This window comes from Phyllobates terribilis, unplaced genomic scaffold, assembly GCF_046119375.1.
Source record: "Phyllobates terribilis strain yellow unplaced genomic scaffold, ASM4611937v1 Scaffold_11__3_contigs__length_659146591, whole genome shotgun sequence".
Taxonomy (NCBI): domain Eukaryota; kingdom Metazoa; phylum Chordata; class Amphibia; order Anura; family Dendrobatidae; genus Phyllobates; species Phyllobates terribilis.
Window position 1 is genome coordinate 609,166,142 of NW_027362771.1, and position 21,876 is coordinate 609,188,017.

Below are 21,876 nucleotides of genomic sequence, written 5' to 3' on the forward strand. Positions count from 1 at the left end.
TCATACGGATGTTCAAACTTATTTAAATCAGAAATTTGCTAATGATATAAGTTGCAGAAAACATTGTATAACTAATTAGACAAAAATACAAATGTTATTATGCATGAGCAACGTAGTTATCAGGGATTTGTTTGCACATTGACTCTGGGGCACCATTTTACAAAACATATGACTTGTATCTAGATATTTAACTAATCTTTCCTCTGTTTTCTCATCCGCTAATTTTTAGATATCACTGAATTAGGTGGTATAGATTACTTGCTATGATCTCCCATATACAGGACACTCAAACATGAAGGATTCCTACACCCCTGCCTGTACGTAACAGATTATCAGAAGCAGCTGCAAGGAAGACATTATAAAGCAGTGCAGAGCAATTTAGCTATGAGTTCATCACTAGGCTGACTTACTGGAAAGCAGCAGAAGCAGCATGGCTCTGTTTATGTTTGCTAATCACTCTGCTCATCCTGTATTGATAACCCTAAAAAGGCAGCAGGAATATGAGCTAGCAGTTAGACTTCTTTTGACCAAGATTGATTTTGGCAAGTTTTGAGAATGGTTGATCATTGATTGAACTGACATGGATGTAACATAGATGGTAAATTATGTAATTAATTCTGATGCCTAATGTCAACATGGCCACTCATATGCAGTATTCATACGTATGACTTGTTCACATGTTCCTTTTCTTCTACAGCTCAGAGAAGATCACTTGATGTTACATTTGCTTTCTTAGAGAGCACAGAAGCAAAATAGGAATGTAAAAGTTCAGTCTTCTCAACATCATTATTGACCACTTTACCCTTTTCATCCTTTAAAAATCCTATAGCATCTTTGGCTTTTCTTTAACTTTTGACTTACTTCCAAAATCTTTTCTTATTGCTTTTGGTCTCTCTTGCAAGCCTCACTTCATTATTGGCTTTAGCTCTTCTAACGCTAGCCCAGCTTTCCCTGCAGACAGCATTATATTCTTCTTTAGATATGAACCCTTCTTTTCATTTGATATTCAATTCTTTGTTCCTTTTTAGCAAGCTTTTAAATTCAGTATTCAGCCATCCTGGTCTCCATAAATGCTTTCCATTCTTCCTTCTTTTTGGGATTGTTACTGATTATGCAGTGAGGATTTAATTAAGCAAAATCTCCCATCCTTTCTGGACATTTCTTTCCTTTAGAACATCCTACCTTTCCTTCCTTTTTACTAAGTCCATTGAAAACTGCCTTTATACAGTCCAATCTTATGATCTCAGTTTTCAAAGGCTTTCCTCCTTTTGTAGTTCAAAATTAATGGATAGCATGATCGCTGCCTCCTAAGTTCTCAATCCCCTTTATTCCTCAACCGTTTCCTAATTTTTGGTAAAAATTAGATCCAAATAAATAATGGCAGCAGTGGGACTTGAACCCATGCCTCCAGAGAGACTGGAGCCTAAATCCAGTGCCTTAGACCGCTCGGACACGCTACCTCTTACAGATGTTTAAAGTTCTTTATATCAGAAGTTTGCTTTTGATGTAAGTGGCAGAAAATATTTTATATCCAATAAGACAAAAAGACAAATGTTATTATGCAACAGCAACGTAATTATAAGGGAATTGTTTGTACATTGACTCTGGGGCACCATTTTACAAAACATATGACTTGTATCCAGATATTTACCTAATCTTTCCTATGTTGGCTCATGCGCTAATTTTTAGATATCACTGAATTAGGTGGTATAGATTACTTGCTATGATCTACAATATATACAGGACACTCAAACATGAAGGATTCCTACACCCCTGCATGTACGCAACAGATAATCAGAAGCAGCAGCAAGGAAGACATTATACAGCATTGTAGAGCAATGTAGCTATGAGTTCATCACTAGGGTGACTTACTGGAAAGCAGCAGAAGCAGCATGGCTCTGTTTATGTTTGCTAATCACTATGTTCATCTTGTATTGATAATCCTAAAAAGGCAGCAGGGATATGAGCTAGCAGTTAGACTTCTTTTGACCAAGATTGAATTTGGAAAATTTTGAGAATGGTTGATCATTGATTGAACTGACATGGATGTAACATAGATGGTAAATTATGTAATTCTGATGCCTAAAGCCAACATGACTATTCATATGCCGTATTCATACGTATGACTTGCTCACATGTTCCTTTTTACTTCTACAGCTCAGTGAAGATCACTTGATGTTACATTTGCTTTCTTAGAGAGCACAGAAGCAAAATAGGAATTTAAAAGTTCAGTCTTCTCAACATCATTATTGACCACTTTACCCTTTTCATCCTTTAAAAATCCTATAGCATCTTTGGCTTTTCTTTAACTTTTGACTTACTTCCAAAATCCTTTCTTATTGCTTTTGGTCTCTCTTGCAAGCCTCACTTCATTACTGGCTTTAGCTCTTCTAACGCTAGCCCAGCTTTCCCTGCAGACAGCATTATATTCTTCTTTAGATATGAAACCTTCTTTTCATTTGATATTCAATTCTTTCTTCCCTTTTAGCAAGCATTTAAGTTCAGTATTCAGCAATCCTGGTCTCCATAAATGCTTTACATTCTTCCTTCTTTTTGGGATTGTTACTGATTGTGCAGAGAGAATTTAATTTAGCAAAATCTCCCAGCCTTTCTGGACATTTCTTTCCTTTAGAACATCCTACCTTTCCTTCCTTTTTACTGAGTCCATTGAAAACTGCTTTTCTACAGTCCAATCTTAAAATCTCAGTTTTCGCAGGTTTTCCACCTTCTGTAGTTCAAAAGTATAGGATAGAATTACCGCTGCCTCCTAAATTCTCAACCCCCTTTACTTCCTCAACTGTTTCCTAATTTTTTGTAAAAATTAGATCCAAATAAATAATGGCAGCGGTGGGATTTGAACCCACACCTCCATAGAGACTGAAGCCTTAATCCAGCGCCTTAGACCGCTCGGCCACGCTACCTCATACGGATGTTCAAACTTATTTAAATCAGAAATTTGCTAATGAAATAAGTTGCAGAAAACATTGTATAACTAATTAGACAAAAATACAAATGTTATTATGCATGAGCAACATAGTTATCAGGGATTTGTTTGGACATTGTCTCTGGGGCACCATTTTGCAAAACATATGACTTGTATCCAGATATTTAACTAATCTTTCCTCTGTTTTCTCATCCGCTAATTTTTAGATATCACTGAATTAGGTGGTATAGATTACTTGCTATGATCTCCCATATACAGGACACTCAAACATGAAGGATTCCTACACCCCTGCCTGTACGTAACAGATTATCAGAAGCAGCAGCAAGGAAGACATTATAAAGCAGTGCAGAGCAATTTAGCTATGAGTTCATCACTAGGCTGACTTACTGGAAAGCAGCAGAAGCAGCATGGCTCTGTTTATGTTTGCTAATCACTCTGCTCATCCTGTATTGATAACCCTAAAAAGGCAGCAGGAATATGAGCTAGCAGTTAGACTTCTTTTGACCAAGATTGATTTTGGCAAGTTTTTAGAATGGTTGATCATTGATTGAACTGACATGGATGTAACATAGATGGTAAATTATGTAATTAATTCTGATGCCTAATGTCAACATGGCCACTCATATGCAGTATTCATACGTATGACTTGTTCACATGTTCCTTTTCTTCTACAGCTCAGAGAAGATCACTTGATGTTACATTTGCTTTCTTAGAGAGCACAGAAGCAAAATAGGAATGTAAAAGTTCAGTCTTCTCAACATCATTATTGACCACTTTACCCTTTTCATCCTTTAAAAATCCTATAGCATCTTTGGCTTTTCTTTAACTTTTGACTTACTTCCAAAATCCTTTCTTATTGCTTTTGGTCTCTCTTGCAAGCCTCACTTCATTACTGGCTTTAGCTCTTCTAACGCTAGCCCAGCTTTCCCTGCAGACAGCATTATATTCTTCTTTAGATATGAACCCTTCTTTTCATTTGATATTCAATTCTTTGTTCCTTTTTAGCAAGCTTTTAAATTCAGTATTCAGCCATCCTGGTCTCCATAAATGCTTTCCATTCTTCCTTCTTTTTGGGATTGTTACTGATTATGCAGTGAGGATTTAATTAAGCAAAATCTCCCATCCTTTCTGGACATTTCTTTTCTTTAGAACATCCTACCTTTCCTTCCTTTTTACTGAGTCCATTGAAAACTGCCTTTATACAGTCCAATCTTATAATCTCAGTTTTCGCAGGCTTTCCTCCTTTTGTAGTTCAAAATTAATGGATAGCATGATCGCTGCCTCCTAAGTTCTCAATCCCCTTTATTCCTCAACCGTTTCCTAATTTTTGGTAAAAATTAGATCCAAATAAATAATGGCAGCAGTGGGACTTGAACCCACGCCTCCAGAGAGACTGGAGCCTAAATCCAGTGCCTTAGACCGCTGGGCCACGATACCTCATACGCATGTTCAAACTTATTTAAATCAGAAATTTGCTAATGATATAAGTTGCAGAAAACATTGTATAACTAATTAGACAAAAATACAAATGTTATTATGCATGAGCAACGTAGTTATCAGGGAATTGTTTGTACATTGACTCTGGGGCACCATTTTACAAAACATATGACTTGTATCCAGATATTTACCTAATCTTTCCTATGTTGGCTCATGCGCTAATTTTTAGATATCACTGAATTAGGTGGTATAGATTACTTGCTATGATCTACCATATACAGGACACTCAAACATGAAGGATTCCTACACCCCTGCCTGTACGCAACAGATAATCAGAAGCAGCAGCAAGGAAGACATTATACAGCATTGTAGAGCAATGTAGCTATGAGTTCATCACTAGGGTGACTTACTGGAAAGCAGCAGAAGCAGCATGGCTCTGTTTATGTTTGCTAATCACTATGTTCATCTTGTATTGATAATCCTAAAAAGGCAGCAGGGATATGAGCTAGCAGTTAGACTTCTTTTGACCAAGATTGAATTTGGAAAATTTTGAGAATGGTTGATCATTGATTGAACTGACATGGATGTAACATAGATGGTAAATTATGTAATTCTGATGCCTAAAGCCAACATGACTATTCATATGCCGTATTCATACGTATGACTTGTTCAAATGTTCCTTTTCTTCTACAGCTCAGTGAAGATCATTTGATGTTACATTTGCTTTCTTAGACAGCACAGAAGCAAAATAGGAATTTAAAAGTTCAGTCTACTCAACATCATTATTGACCACTTTACCCTTTTCATCCTTTAAAAATCCTATAGCATCTTTGGCTTTTCTTTAACTTTTGACTTACTTCCAAAATCCTTTCTTATTGCTTTTGGTCTCTCTTGCAAGCCTCACTTCATTACTGGCTTTAGCTCTTCTAACGCTAGCCCAGCTTTCCCTGCAGACAGCATTATATTCTTCTTTAGATATGAAAACTTCTTTTCATTTGATATTCAATTCTTTCTTCCCTTTTAGCAAGCATTTAAGTTCAGTATTCAGCAATCCTGGTCTCCATAAATGCTTTACATTCTTCCTTCTTTTTGGGATTGTTACTGATTGTGCAGAGAGAATTTAATTTAGCAAAATCTCCCAGCCTTTCTGGACATTTCTTTCCTTTAGAACATCCTACCTTTCCTTCCTTTTTACTGAGTCCATTGAAAACTGCCTTTCTACAGTCCAATCTTAAAATCTCAGTTTTCGCAGGTTTTCCACCTTCTGTAGTTCAAAAGTATAGGATAGAATTACCGCTGCCTCCTAAATTCTCAACCCCCTTTACTTCCTCAACTGTTTCCTAATTTTTTGTAAAAATTAGATCCAAATAAATAATGGCAGCGGTGGGATTTGAACCCACACCTCCATAGAGACTGAAGCCTTAATCCAGCGCCTTAGACCGCTCGGCCACGCAACCTCATACGGATGTTCAAACTTATTTAAATCAGAAATTTGCTAATGAAATAAGTTGCAGAAAACATTGTATAACTAATTAGACAAAAATACAAATGTTATTATGCATGAGCAACGTAGTTATCAGGGATTTGTTTGGACATTGTCTCTGGGGCACCATTTTACAAAACATATGACTTGTATCCAGATATTTAACTAATCTTTCCTCTGTTTTCTCATCCGCTAATTTTTAGATATCACTGAATTAGGTGGTATAGATTACTTGCTATGATCTCCCATATACAGGACACTCAAACATGAAGGATTCCTACACCCCTGCCTGTACGTAACAGATTATCAGAAGCAGCAGCAAGGAAGACATTATAAAGCAGTGCAGAGCAATTTAGCTATGAGTTCATCACTAGGCTGACTTACTGGAAAGCAGCAGAAGCAGCATGGCTCTGTTTATGTTTGCTAATCACTCTGCTCATCCTGTATTGATAACCCTAAAAAGGCAGCAGGAATATGAGCTAGCAGTTAGACTTCTTTTGACCAAGATTGATTTTGGCAAGTTTTGAGAATGGTTGATCATTGATTGAACTGACATGGATGTAACATAGATGGTAAATTATGTAATTAATTCTGATGCCTAATGTCAACATGGCCACTCATATGCAGTATTCATACGTATGACTTGTTCACATGTTCCTTTTCTTCTACAGCTCAGAGAAGATCACTTGATGTTACATTTGCTTTCTTAGAGAGCACAGAAGCAAAATAGGAATGTAAAAGTTCAGTCTTCTCAACATCATTATTGACCACTTTACCCTTTTCATCCTTTAAAAATCCTATAGCATCTTTGGCTTTTCTTTAACTTTTGACTTACTTCCAAAATCCTTTCTTATTGCTTTTGGTCTCTCTTGCAAGCCTCACTTCATTACTGGCTTTAGCTCTTCCAACGCTAGCCCAGCTTTCCCTGCAGACAGCATTATATTCTTCTTTAGATATGAACCCTTCTTTTCATTTGATATTCAATTCTTTGTTCCTTTTTAGCAAGCTTTTAAATTCAGTATTCAGCCATCCTGGTCTCCATAAATGCTTTCCATTCTTCCTTCTTTTTGGGATTGTTACTGATTATGCAGTGAGGATTTAATTAAGCAAAATATCCCATCCTTTCTGGACATTTCTTTTCTTTAGAACATCCTATCTTTCCTTCCTTTTTACTGAGTCCATTGAAAACTGCCTTTATACAGTCCAATCTTATAATCTCAGTTTTCGCAGGCTTTCCTCCTTTTGTAGTTCAAAATTAATGGATAGCATGATCGCTGCCTCCTAGGTTCTCAATCCCCTTTATTCCTCAACCGTTTCCTAATTTTTGGTAAAAATTAGATCCAAATAAATAATAGCAGCAGTGGGACTTGAACCCACGTCTCCAGACAGACTGGAGCCTAAATCCAGTGCCTTAGACCGCTGGGCCACGATACCTCATACGCATGTTCAAACTTATTTAAATCAGAAATTTGCTAATGATATAAGTTGCAGAAAATATTGTATAACTAATTAGACAAAAATACAAATGTTATTATGCATGAGCAACGTAGTTATCAGGGAATTGTTTGTACATTGACTCTGGGGCACCATTTTACAAAACATATGACTTGTATCCAGATATTTACCTAATCTTTCCTATGTTGGCTCATGCGCTAATTTTTAGATATCACTGAATTAGGTGGTATAGATTACTTGCTATGATCTCCCATATACAGGACACTCAAACATGAAGGATTCCTACACCCCTGCCTGTACGTAACAGATTATCAGAAGCAGCAGCAAGGAACACATTATAAAGCAGTGCAGAGCAATTTAGCTATGAGTTCATCACTAGGCTGACTTACTGGAAAGCAGCAGAAGCAGCATGGCTCTGTTTATGTTTGCTAATCACTCTGCTCATCCTGTATTGATAACCCTAAAAAGGCAGCAGGAATATGAGCTAGCAGTTAGACTTCTTTTGACCAAGATTGATTTTGGCAAGTTTTGAGAATGGTTGATCATTGATTGAACTGACATGGATGTAACATAGATGGTAAATTATGTAATTAATTCTGATGCCTAATGTCAACATGGCCACTCATATGCAGTATTCATACGTATGACTTGTTCACATGTTCCTTTTCTTCTACAGCTCAGAGAAGATCACTTGATGTTACATTTGCTTTCTTAGAGAGCACAGAAGCAAAATAGGAATGTAAAAGTTCAGTCTTCTCAACATCTAATTGACCACTTTACCCTTTTCATCCTTTAAAAATCCTATAGCATCTTTGGCTTTTCTTTAACTTTTGACTTACTACCAAAATCCTTTCTTATTGCTTTTGGTCTCTCTTGCAAGCCTCACTTCATTACTGGCTTTAGCTCTTCTAACGCTAGCCCAGCTTTCCCTGCAGACAGCATTATATTCTTCTTTAGATATGAACCCTTCTTTTCATTTGATATTCAATTCTTTGTTCCTTTTTAGCAAGCTTTTAAATTCAGTATTCAGCCATCCTGGTCTCCATAAATGCTATCCATTCTTCCTTCTTTTTGGGATTGTTACTGATTATGCAGTGAGGATTTAATTAAGCGAAATCTCCCATCCTTTCTGGACATTTCTTTTCTTTAGAACATCCTACCTTTCCTTCCTTTTTACTGAGTCCATTGAAAACTGCCTTTATGCAGTCCAATCTTATAATCTCAGTTTTCGCAGGCTTTCCTCCTTTTGTAGTTCAAAATTAATGGATAGCATGATCGCTGCCTCCTAAGTTCTCAATCCCCTTTATTCCTCAACCGTTTCCTAATTTTTGGTAAAAATTAGATCCAAATAAATAATGGCAGCAGTGGGACTTGAACCCACGCCTCCAGAGAGACTGGAGCCTAAATCCAGTGCCTTAGACCGCTCGGACACGCTACCTCTTACATATGTTTAAAGTTATTTATATCAGAAGTTTGCTTTTGATGTAAGTGGCAGAAAATATTTTATATCCAATAAGACAAAAAGACAAATGTTATTATGCAACAGCAATGTAATTATAAGGGAATTGTTTGTACATTGACTCTGGGGCACCATTTTACAAAACATATGACTTGCATCCAGATATTTACCTAATCTTTCCTATGTTGGCTCATGCGCTAATTTTTAGATATCACTGAATTAGGTGGTATAGATTACTTGCTATGATCTACCATATACAGGACACTCAAACATGAAGGATTCCTACACCCCTGCCTGTACGCAACAGATAATCAGAAGCAGCAGCAAGGAAGACATTATACAGCATTGTAGAGTAATGTAGCTATGAGTTCATCACTAGGGTGACTTACTGGAAAGCAGCAGAAGCAGCATGGCTCTGTTTATGTTTGCTAATCACTATGTTCATCTTGTATTGATAATCCTAAAAAGGCAGCAGGGATATGAGCTAGCAGTTAGACTTCTTTTGACCAAGATTGAATTTGGAAAATTTTGAGAATGGTTGATCATTGATTGAACTGACATGGATGTAACATAGATGGTAAATTATGTAATTCTGATGCCTAAAGCCAACATGACTATTCATATGCCGTATTCATACGTATGACTTGCTCACATGTAGAGATGAGCGTTGTTCTACTCGAACTGTTCGCCAATCTCAAATTCGAGCTGTTTTGGGTGGTGTTCGAGCCGGTCGGCGAACACGAACAATTTGAGAAAAATTCGGCTGTTCGAGGTTATGTTCGATAACTGTTCGTGCACCAAAATCATAACTGGATTTTTTCTCAGTAATGATGAAAATTAATGTTAATACGCAGTTTGAGTGTACAGCGGGGCGGGGGGAGGGGCAGGGGATGGATCTCTGCAGGAACAATGAAGATCTCCATTTTTTTTTCTCTTTCCCGCATTTGCAGTGGGGAGGTGCAATCTGTCAGCCTATCAGCAGCGCACACACGGAGCGAAGTGCTTTTTTTAACACAAGCAAGGGCATGTGTGATTGGCAGTGTATGTCACATGTCCTTGCCCTATAAGACCAAGCCATTTTCCCCGTCGCCACCATTTTCTCACTGCTGCAGCTGCGTGTTAGACGGCACCGCTGTTGCTGTGTGCGCTATACCTTGTTAATTTCAAGCCAATTTTCGCACAAATATACAGATAGCTTGGGAGTAGGGAATAGTTGTGATTGCAGTCCTTTTAAGGACTAGGTTACAGCATTTCCTACGACTTTTATCAGGCAGGTCTGTGCTCTTAAATAGATAGATTGTGGGAGTAAAGACTAATTGTAATTGGAGTCCTTTTCAGGACTAGGTTACATCAGTTCCTATCAGTTTTTGCCAGGCAGGTCTGTGCCAGTGCTGTGCAAGTTTTTTTCACAGCATTTGGCTGAATCTAGCAAAGCTAATCCTTTTTGGCCTATTGCAGAGTGTGTTAGTCAGTGGAGTAGCCTATCTGTGTTGCAAGATATACCACCTGTGTATAGAATACCAATTTTTTTACTGCACCTAGTGAAGTAAAATCTTTTGGGCATAGCATCATTCTATTAGTCCATCTATACTGACCTCCATCAGGTTGCAAACTGAATATAATTTTTTTCTGCATCTAGCTCTGAAAAAATATTTGGGCTTCTAGCGGTGTGTGGGACTTGGTCTATTAGTCCATCTATACTGACCTCCATCAGGTTGCAAATTAAAAATAATTTTTTTCTGCATCTAGCTCTGAAAAAATATTTGGGCTTCTAGCAGTGTGTGGGACTTGGTCTATTAGTCCATCTATACTGACCTCCATCAGGTTGCAAATTAAAAATAATTTTTTTCTGCATCTAGCTCTGAAAAAATATTTGGGCTTCTAGCAGTGTGTGGGACTTGGTCTATTAGTCCATCTATACTGATCTCCATCAGGTTGCAAATTAAAAATAATTTTTTTCTTCATTTATCTCTGAAAAAATATTTGGGCTTCTAGCAGCGTGTGGGACTTGTTCTATTAGTCCATCTATACTGACCTCCATCAGGTTGCAAATTAAAAATATTTTTTTTCTGCATGTAGCTCTGAAAAAATATTTGGGCTTCTAGCAGTGTGTGGGACTTGGTCTATTAGTCCATCTATACTGACCTCCATCAGGTTGCAAATTAAAAATAATTTTTTTCTGCATCTAGCTCTGAAAAAATATTTGGGCTTCTAGCAGTGTGTGGGACTTGGTCTATTAGTCCATCTATAATAACCTCCATCAGGTTGCAAATTGAATAAAAAAAAATTCTGCATCTAGCTCTGAAAAAATATTTGGGCTTCTAGCAGTGTGTGGGACTTGGTCTATTAGTCCATCTATACTGACCTCCATCAGGTTGCAAATTGAATAAAAAAATTTTCTGCATCTAGCTCTGAAAAAATATTTGGGCTTCTAGCGGTGTGTGGGACTTGGTCTATTAGTCCATCTATACTGACCTCCATCAGGTTGCAAATTAAAAATAATTTTTTTCTGCATCTAGCTCTGAAAAAATATTTGGGCTTCTAGCAGTGTGTGGGACTTGGTCTATTAGTCCATCTATACTGACCTCCATCAGGTTGCAAATTAAAAATAATTTTTTTCTGCATCTAGCTCTGAAAAAATATTTGGGCTTCTAGCGGTGTGTGGGACTTGGTCTATTAGTCCATCTATACTGACCTCCATCAGGTTGCAAATTAAAAATAATTTTTTTCTGCATCTAGCTCTGAAAAAATATTTGGGCTTCTAGCAGTGTGTGGGACTTGGTCTATTAGTCCATCTATACTGACCTCGATCAGGTTGCAAATTAAAAATAATTTTTTTCTGCATCTAGCTCTGAAAAAATATTTGGGCTTCTAGCAGTGTGTGGGACTTGGTCTATTAGTCCATCTATACTGACCTCCATCAGGTTGCAAATTAAAAATAATTTTTTTCTTCATTTATCTCAGAAAAAATATTTGGGCTTCTAGCAGCGTGTGGGACTTGTTCTATTAGTCCATCTATACTGACCTCCATCAGGTTGCAAATTAAAAATAATTTTTTTCTGCATCTAGCCCAGCCAATAGTTTTGGCCTAATACCACAGTTTGGCCACTCAGCTCTGCTCGGTTACCATCCATTGTTTTTTTGTGCAAACAACTCCAGAGTTGTGAATTAGTTAACCACCAAAATCAGTGGAAAAAGGCCTGCTGCTGGTGGAAAGGGGAATAGGCGTGTTGGGAAGGGGAAAAAAGGTTGTGTCCGTGGGGTAGGTGCAGAAGAAAGACCATCTTCCAGCCAATCTAAAATGTCTACTTCTTTTAGCGGACAATGTGATAAGATCCCTTTCTTACGGCCACGCCAATCGCTACAAATTCCAGATGAGGCACAAAAACAGCAGGTGCTTCAACGGATATCAAGTGCTCCTTTAAGTGGGCTCTCCTCCACATCAACTTCAACATCACAAATACTCCAGTCCTCAAAGGTGTCACCCAAATCGCACTTGCTTCCTCACAGCTCCCAAATCTCCAGCTGCCCGTCTGAGTATGAGGTAGAACAGATGGTTGAGTCTGCAGAGCTGTTTACTCATACTATAGCCTGGGAATCAGAGGTCGACTCCAGCGCTTCTGTGAATCCAGACGAGGAAATGATCTGCACTGATGCCCAGAATCTTTATGAGTCGGATCCAGGACCAGACGCAGAAGGTTCTGACCATAATGTAGACCCTCATTCCCAAACTGTAACTCCTGTTGGTGGAGACAATGAGGAAGACGATGATAAGACTCAAATACCTGATTGGAGCGACAACTTTAGTTTTTTGTCAGGGCAGGAACAGGTTGGCTCTGAGGACGACGGGTGTGATAACGCACAGGGTGATGATGATGAGGTCGGAGATCCCACTTACTGTCAACCCACAGTCAGCCAAGAGATGAGGTCAGCAGAGGAGGTGGAGGAAGATGCTAGTGACGACGATGTCAGGTTGCGCCTTCCTGGACAGAGACGTAGTACTGGAAGCACGTCAACAACTGCATCCTCAAACACAACTCTGCCTCTCACCACAAGTCATGGTGGCTCTTCAGGTCGCATGGGTGCTAAGCCTTGCATAGCCTGGGCATTTTTTCAGATTGATAAAGATGACCCAACTCGTGTTATCTGTAACATTTGTCAGCAAAAGCTAAGTAGAGGCCAAAAAATACATAGTTTGAGTACTTCATGCATGAACCGGCACATGGACATAAAGCATAAGTTGCAGTGGGAAGCTCAGTGTGCTACAATGCGGCCTAGCCAACCGGGCCAATCACCGTCTGCCATATCTTGTGCATCCGCGGCCTCTTCATCCTCTGTGACTGGGGGGACAGCAGTCACACCTGTTTTGGGGCGCAGACCTGCCACCTCTTTACCCGCAATAGCCAGCGTGATTGGCAGGTCATCATTTTCTTTGGAGGTGGTAACACCAGCTGGTGTTGAGCGCTGTCCGACATCGATAGCACCACCTTTGGATCAAGGCAACCTAACATGTCCGCCTGCATCTTCCTCACAGACCGGCAGTTTGCCGGGGACACCCTTATCAACCCCGTCTAAGCACAATAGCCAGCCCTCGGTCCCTCAGATGTGGACAAGTAAAAGACCATTTCCTCTTAGCCATGAGAAAGCTAAGAGGTTAAATTTCACCATCTGCAAGCTCTTGGCTACAGAAATGCTGCCTTTCCGCCTGGTGGACACAGAGGATTTTCGAGACCTTATGTCCGTCGCAGTGCCCCAGTACCAGATGCCCAGTCGGCACTACTTCTCAAAGAAAGGTGTGCCTGCGCTCCACCAGCATGTCGCACACAACATCACCGCTTCTTTGAGAAACTCTGTGTGTGACAGGGTGCATTTCACCACAGACACTTGGACGAGTAGGCATGGACAGGGGCGTTACATGTCGCTGACTGGGCACTGGGTAACTATGGTGACAGCAGGACAAGGGGCTGCTGTCCAAGTCTTGCCGTCCCCACGAGTTGTGCGTCAATCCTCTTTATGTCAAAGTTCCTCCACTGCTTCTGCCTCCTCAACCTCCTCTCGGTCTTCCACCTGCACCCAAAGCCTGTCTGGTCATGCCACAAGCTTTCTAACTGCGCAGAAGGGATCCTGCACACCTCCTTACTATGCTGGCAGTAGGGCTCAACGTCATCAGGCGGTTTTTACATTGAAATGTCTGGGAAATGTGAGTCACACAGCTGAGGAGTTGTGGTCAGCTCTGGAGAACCAATTTCATGAATGGTTGTCTCCACTGGACCTGAAACCAGGGAAGGCCGTGTGCGACAATGCTGCAAACCTGGGTTCGGCCCTTCGCCGGGGCAATGTCACACACGTGCCTTGTATGGCTCACGTGTTGAACCTGGTTGTCCAGCAATTTTTAGCCCACTATCCCAGACTAGATGGCCTTCTGCAGAGGGCACGGTCGCTGTGTGCTCACTTCCGCCGTTCGCATCCCGCAGCTCAGCGACTTACATCTCTACAGAAGTCGTTGGGCCTGCCACTTCACCGGCTAAAATGCGATGTGCCTACCCGGTGGAATTCAACTCTGCACATGTTGCAGCGACTGTGGCAGCACCGACAAGCCCTGGTGCAATACGTTCTGACGTATAGCCTGGGCCAACGAGATTCAGAGGTGGGGCAAATCACGCTGGAGGAGTGGTCTCAGATCAGGAACCTATGCACCCTTCTGCACAGTTTTGAAATGGCGACGAAGATGTTTAGTGCTGACGATGCCATTATCAGCATGACTATTCCGGTGATTTACATGCTGGAGCACATGTTAAACAGAATTCGGAGTCAGGTGGTGGCACAAGAGGAGGTGGAGGAAGTAGAGGAGGAGGAGTTGTATGCGGAAGGGTTAACATCTGCAAAGTCCAGACGGTCGGCAGCACCAAGGCGGCAGGCATGTGAGGGTGGGGGAGATGGTTTTACCAGGGTGCATGGTAGCAGCCAAACTAGTGAGGAAGGTGCAGGAGCCCAGGAAGAAGTGGAGGACGAACTGATGGAAGACTCATCAGATGAGGGAGACCTTGATCACATTTCTGTTGTGCGAGGTTGGGGGGAGAGGACAGAGGAAGGAAGCATGATTGTTACCTCGCCACCAACACAACAGGGACTTGGTGCTCCTGGATGCGCAACACACATGAGTGCCTTCTTGCTGCACTACCTGCAACATGACCCTCGAATTGTGAGAATTAGAAATAATCCTGACTACTGGGTTGCCACACTGTTAGATCCCCGGTACAAAAGTAAATTTGCAGAAATTATTCCTGCCATAGAAAGGGATGCACGCATGCAGGAGTATCAGCAGAGACTGTTGCAGAATCTTACATGTGCTTTTCCACAAAATACCAGTGGTGCACGTAGTGAATCTCACAGTTCCAACTTGCCAACCGTGGGACCGTCAAGTGTTCAGCACTCAAACCGTAACAGAACCACAGTATCTGCTGGTAACATCAATTTTGCGGAATCATTTCACCACTTTTTTAGCCCATCCTTTGCAAGGCCACAGGAGACAAGAAGTCTGACACATAGTCAACGCCTAGAGACGATGGTACAGGAGTATCTCCAAGTAAACATTGAAGCCACGACTGTGTCACTGGACCCTTGCTCTTTTTGGGCTTCCAATCTGGATAAATGGCCGGAGCTAGCCACTTACGCCTTGGAGATCTTGTCATGCCCCGCAGCCAGCGTTCTGTCTGAACGTGTGTTCAGCGCTGCTGGTGGTGTGCTGACAGATAAGCGCACGCGGCTCTCCACTGATAATGTAGACAGACTCACGTTCATAAAGATGAACAAATCATGGATCCGAAACGACTTTTCTACCCCTGTGTCATCCTGGGGAGAGTAAAAGCTTGATGATTGGTTAAAATCACCCTACCAACCGTTTTAAGCTTTCAAATTACTAATCATGTTTATCTGTATCTTGACTGGAAAATAATTTGGGCTTTGTAGCAGTGTGCAGCACTGATCCTATTAGGCCATCTATAATAAGCTTCACCAGATTTAAAATTAAAAATAATTTTTAGCTGCATCTAGCCCGGAAAATAATTTTGGGGCTCCGAGATGCGCAAGACGCATAAGTGCCTTCATGCTGCACTACCTGCAGCATGACCCTCATATTGTCAGAATTCGAAATAATCCTGACTACTGGGTTGCCACACTGTTAGATCCCTGGTACAAAAGTAAATTTGCAGAAATTATTGCTGCCATAGAAAGGGATGCACGCATGCAGGAGTATCAGCAGAGACTGTTGCAGAATCTTACATGTGCTTTTCCACAAAACACCAGTGGTTCACGTAGTGAATCTTACAGTTCTAACTTGCCAACCGTGGTCTGTATGGAATTGTTCAATAAAGGGCCCAAAACTAAGATAACATAGATGGGAGAGGTCTCTATGAATAGGAATTCCTAAGTATTTGATACCCTGTGAGGGCCAGGCAAAGGGAAAGTTGGACTGGATGGAATCCTATATGGATTTAGGGAGGGAGACATCGAGGGCCTCAGACTTCGCTGCATTGATTTTAAAATTTTACCATGTAACAAAGTGATCTATTTCAGCCATAACAGCAGGGATGGATATATGTGATTGAGTGATATATACTAGGACATCATCAGCAAATAGAGAGCACTTGTACTCGGTGCCTCCCACCTCAATCCACCTAATATTGGGGTTATGGCGAATTGATGAGAGCAGGTGCTCCATCACTAGGATGTATAAGAGAGGGGACAGAGGACATCCCTGCCTTGTCCCATTGGTGATTGTGAAAGGTGATGAAAATGTTCTGACGCACCCCCTGGGCCTTGGGACACCCGGAGCCGGACACTTTTTGGTGGATGCTGGTGGTTGTAGTCTTCGTGGCGGCGATCCGGTTCCGTGGCTCAGGGCGGTCAAACCAGTGGCGGAACTATTTATGTGGTTTTGATGTTTAAATGTCCGACTACGCCACCCGTGGATTGCGGTCAGAGTGAACCGCCGCTACAGGGTAGACCGCTAAGGCTGGTGTTGTGGGTGCAGCAGAGCGTAGCATAACTCCCCACGGGAGGAGTATAGCCTCAGGGCAGTGTATGCGGAGGATGGGGGTGATGGTGCAGGGCAGCAGCAGTAACGACACGGAGTCAGTGATGCAGTTCAGGGCCTTTACTCACAGTTCTTATTATCCAGACCACGTCTGCAGGTAACGGCTGCCCACGTCGTACTGTGCTCACCAGGTGAGGGGCTCAGACAACTCCCAGATAACTTTGGAGCGCTTCACAGGACCCCCTTTGTGTGTCCTTTGTCTGGCCTTTCTTACCAACACTTCTGTCCGGCTGCCTCGGGCCTCCTCTTGGTAAACTTGGCGCCAGTTTCCCTGACCCTATGTGGTGCCTTCCTAGCGGGTGGAGCAAGGGACTGCGCCACATAAAATGTCAGAGCCTCCGGTTTCTAGCTGAGGGTCGTTTCCTGCCTCCACTAGTTCGGGGACCGGTCTCCCCCTTTGGCCTGACCCCTCCACGCAGGTGGATTCGGGCGTGCGGTGGCGACTCGTCCGTCCGCACCCCTGGGATCCCTACATTCCTCATTCCTGGAGCCTTCTCCGCTCCTCTTCCTTCCTTCTCCCTCTTGCAGGCCTGGGCCTCTGTTACTAGGCCCGCCTCCGGAGCAGAGCTCATGCAGAGCCCCTGCTCCCTGCCACTTCTGCTCAGACTTCTCTGCACTGAACTAAGATGGTGCCCACCTTTTATACTCCCTTCTCAATGCACCCAGGAACTGCTTCCTCCCTGCTCCTGCACTGCAGGGTTCCCCTTCCTCAGTGTTCCCTCCCCCCACTCCAGCCAGGGACAGGGACTGTCGTGCCCATCTCAGGGGCATATTGGTCGCCCTGCCCCACGGCAATGTGGTGTAATGCATGCAGGTGTCGGGTCCTGATCCACACTCCATCCTTATCTGAGAGTGAGATATCACACCTCTGGGTGAGGTGCAATACGTCTGTAGCAACCGAGCCCTCGGTGCTACAGTTCCATTTATCTTCAGCCTAGGTGACGTATTGTGATACAGGGCCGTGATTTTGGCTATAAAAGGGTCTCCTAGACCCCTACCCCAAGCTTTTTAAGAGAATCATATATGGCGTGCCAGGAGACTCTATGGAATGCTTTCTCAGCATCCAACGAGAGTATCTACTTACAAATTTTTAACTGCATCTAGCCCAGGAAATACTTTGTGCCTAGTAGCAGTGTCTGCTAGTCAGCGGATTATCCCGGCTGTTAAGCAAGCTACACCACCTGTAGTTTGGACACTTAATTTTTTCAAAGGAAATGCTTCGGGACCACGGGATACATAGTGAAGAGCATCAGGAGGCACCCCAAGGCATAGGGGCTGGGACTGGCACTAGGATGCCTTGCGGTGGACAGCCGAGCTCGATCCTTATAAAAGCTTTTTAACTGCAGCAGCTTTAGTGGACGCTACTGGAGCTGGAATTACGCGGCTGCTGGCATGAGACTTGCCCTCCAATAGATCCTTGTAAATGGATTTAAAGTGTATTCATTCAAATTAGAGGGACAATTTAAATTAAAAAGCTTAGAGCTGCCTCCACCACAGGGGGGCTCTCTCGACCCACCAGCGGACAGGCACCAGTATTGGGAGAGGGGGGCTGGCCGTCAGGGTTCACCGCGGCTCTGGCACAAACCCGGCGACACGGAGGTGGCACGGGCAGGAGCGGACTGGCCATCTCGGCTTCTCACTTTTTGGATTTTAGAAGGGCATGACATGCCTATATCTGTGTCTCCCCCTCCTTTTACTCCTCCACCTCTTTTCTTTTCGCATGACTATATGTACTTGTCACTTTTCCATGTGCTAGTTGTGTCTTCTGAGCAGTTTGTCAGCTTTTGGACACCTTTGAAGGTGTTTTCTATGTGTTTCTATGTGTTTTTGTTTGCCTGCCATTGGTTTTAACGGTGTTCGAAGGTGTTCGACGAACAGTTCGACGAACAGTTCGGCGACCACACGGGTGTTCGACGAACCGAACCGAACTCGAACACTACGGGGGTGGCTCAACACTACTCCCATGGTCCTTTTTACTTCTACAGCTCAGTGAAGATCACTTGATGTTACATTTGCTTTCTTAGAGAGCACAGAAGCAAAATAGGAATTTAAAAGTTCAGTCTTCTCAACATCATTATTGACCACTTTACCCTTTTCATCCTTTAAAAATCCTATAGCATCTTTGGCTTTTCTTTAACTTTTGACTTACTTCCAAAATCCTTTCTTATTGCTTTTGGTCTCTCTTGCAAGCCTCACTTCATTACTGGCTTTAGCTCTTCTAACGCTAGCCCAGCTTTCCCTGCAGACAGCATTATATTCTTCTTTAGATATGAAACCTTCTTTTCATTTGATATTCAATTCTTTCTTCTCTTTTAGCAAGCATTTAAGTTCAGTATTCAGCCATCCTGGTCTCCGTAAATGCTTTCCATTCTTCCTTCTTTTCGGGATTGTTACTGATTGCGCAGTGAGAATTTAATTTAGCAAAATCTCCCTTCCTTCCCGAACATTTCTTTCCTTTAGAACATCCTACCTTTCCTTCCATTTTACTGAGTCCATTAAAAACTGCCTTTCTACAGTCCAATCTTAAAATCTCAGTTTTCGCAGGTTTTCCACCTTTTGTAGTTCAAAAGTATAGGATAGAATTACCGCTGCCTCCTAAATTCTCAACCTCCTTTACTTCCTCAACTGTTTCCTAATTTTTGGTAAAAATTAGATCCAAATAAATAATGGCAGCGGTGGGATTTGAACACACGCCTCCAGAGAGACTGGAGACTTAATACAGCGCCTTAGACCGCTCGGCCACGTTACCTCATACGGATGTTCAAACTTATTTAAGTCAGAAATTTGCTAATGATATAATTTGCAGAAAACATTGTATAACTAATTAGACAAAAATACAAATATTATTATGCATGAGTAACATAGTTATCAGGGATTGTTTGAACATTGACTCTGAGGCACCATTTTACAAAACATATGACTTGTATCCAGATATTTAACTAATCTTTCCTCTGTTGGCTCATCCTCTAATTTTTAAATATCACTGAATTAGGTGGTATAGATTACTTGCTATGATTTCCCATATACAGGACACTCAAACATGAAGGATTCCTACACCCCTGACTGTACGCAACAGATAATCAGAAGCAGCAGCAAGGAAGACATCATACAGCAGTGCAGAGCAATGTAGCTATGAGTTCATCACTAGGGTGACTTACTGGAAAGCAGCAGAAGCAGCATGGCTCTGTTTATGCTTGCTAATCACTCTGCTCATCCTGTATTGATAACCCTAAAATGGCAGCAGGGATATGAGCTAGCAGTTAGACTTCTTTTGACCAAGATTGATTTTGGCAAATTTTGAGAATGGTTGATCATTGATTGAACTGACATGGATGTAACATAGATGGTAAATTATGTAATTAATTCTGATGCCTAATGCCAACATGACCACTCATATGCAGTATTCATACGTATGACTTGTTCACATGTTCCTTTTCTACTACAGCTCAGTGAAGATCACTTGATGTTACATTTGCTTTCTTAGAGAGCACAGAAGCAAAATAGGAATTTAAAAGTTCAGTCTTCTCAACATCATTATTGACCACTTTACCCTTTTCATCCATTAAAAATCCTATAGCATCTTTGGCTTTTCTTTAACTTTTGACTTACTTCCAAAATCCTTTCTTATTGCTTTTGGTCTCTCTTGCAAGCCTCAATTCATTACTGGCTTTAGCTCTTCTAACGCTAGCCCAGCTTTCCCTGCAGACAGCATTATATTCTTCTTGAGATATGAACCCTTCTTTCCATTTGATACTCATTTCTTTGTTCCTTTTTATCAAGCTTTTAAGTTCAGTATTCAGCCATCCTGGTCTCCAAAAATGCTTTCCATTTTTCCGTCTTTTCGGGATTGTTACTGATTGTGCAGTAAGAATTAAATTTAGCAAAATCTCCCATCCTTCATGGACATTTCTTTCCTTTAGAACATCCTACCTTTCCTTCCTTTTTACTGAGTCCATTGAAAACTGCCTTTCTACAGTCCAATCTTAAAATCTCAGTTTTCGCAGGTTTTCCACCTTTTGTAGTTCAAAAGTATAGGATAGAATTACCGCTGCCTCCTAAATTCTCAACCCCCTTTACTTCCTCAACTGTTTCCTAATTTTTGGTAAAAATTAGATCCACATAAATAATGGCAGCAGTGGGATTTGAACCCACGCCTCCATAGAGACTGGAGCCTTAATCCAGCGCCTTAGACTGCTCGGCCATGCTACCTTCTACGGATGTTCAAACTTATTAAAATCAGAAATTTGCTAATGATATAAGTTGCAGAAAACATTGTATAACTAATTAGACAAAAATACAAATGTTATTATGCATGAGCAACGTAGTTATCAGGGATTTTTTTTGCACATTCACTCTAGGGCACCATTTTACAAAACATATGACTTGTATCCAGATATTTAACTAATCTTTCCTCTGTTTTCTCATCCGCTAATTTTTAGATATAACTGAATTAGGTGGTATAGATTACTTGCTATGATCTCCCATATGCAGAACACTCAAACATGAAGGATTCCTACACCCCTGCCTGTACGTAACAGATAATCAGAAGGAGCAGCAAGGAAGACATTATACAGCAGTGCAGAGCAATGTAGCTATGAGTTGATCACTAGGGTGACTTACTGGAAAGCAGCAGAAGCAGCATGGCTTTGTTTATGTTTGCTAATCACTCTACTCATCTTGTATTGATAATCCTAAAAAGGCAGCAGGGATATGAGCTAGCAGTTAGACTTCTTTTGACCAAGATTGATTTTGGCAAATTTTGAGAATGGTTGATCATTGATTGAACTGACATGGATGTAACATAGATGGTAAATGATGTAATTAATTCTGATGCCTAAAGCCAGCATGACCACTCATATGCAGTATTGATTCGTATGACTTGTTCACATTTTCCTTTTCTTCTACAGCTCAGTGAAGATTAGAGAGGAGCGTTATTCTACTCTAACTGTTCGCCAATCTCAAATTCGAGCTGTTTTGGGCGGTGTTCGAGCCGTTCGGCGAAC

The 21,876-nt window shown here is 41.5% G+C and overlaps 6 non-coding genes across 6 annotated transcripts; all 6 read right to left on the reverse strand.

The window, feature by feature from the left end:
• Positions 1-1,378: 1,378 nt before the first annotated feature.
• Positions 1,379-1,460, reverse strand: TRNAL-UAG (transfer RNA leucine (anticodon UAG)). Its single transcript has one exon. It is a non-coding gene; the product is annotated as a tRNA-Leu (tRNA).
• A 1,379-nt stretch (positions 1,461-2,839) lies between these two features.
• On the reverse strand, positions 2,840-2,921 carry TRNAL-AAG (transfer RNA leucine (anticodon AAG)). Its single transcript has one exon. It is a non-coding gene; the product is annotated as a tRNA-Leu (tRNA).
• A 1,378-nt stretch (positions 2,922-4,299) lies between these two features.
• TRNAL-UAG (transfer RNA leucine (anticodon UAG)) lies at positions 4,300-4,381 on the reverse strand. The gene has a single exon. It is a non-coding gene; the product is annotated as a tRNA-Leu (tRNA).
• Positions 4,382-5,756: 1,375 nt separating this feature from the next.
• Positions 5,757-5,838, reverse strand: TRNAL-AAG (transfer RNA leucine (anticodon AAG)). The gene has a single exon. It is a non-coding gene; the product is annotated as a tRNA-Leu (tRNA).
• Positions 5,839-8,675: 2,837 nt separating this feature from the next.
• On the reverse strand, positions 8,676-8,757 carry TRNAL-UAG (transfer RNA leucine (anticodon UAG)). Its single transcript has one exon. It is a non-coding gene; the product is annotated as a tRNA-Leu (tRNA).
• Positions 8,758-21,000: 12,243 nt separating this feature from the next.
• TRNAL-AAG (transfer RNA leucine (anticodon AAG)) lies at positions 21,001-21,082 on the reverse strand. The gene has a single exon. It is a non-coding gene; the product is annotated as a tRNA-Leu (tRNA).
• Between the last annotated feature and the right edge of the window lie 794 nt (positions 21,083-21,876).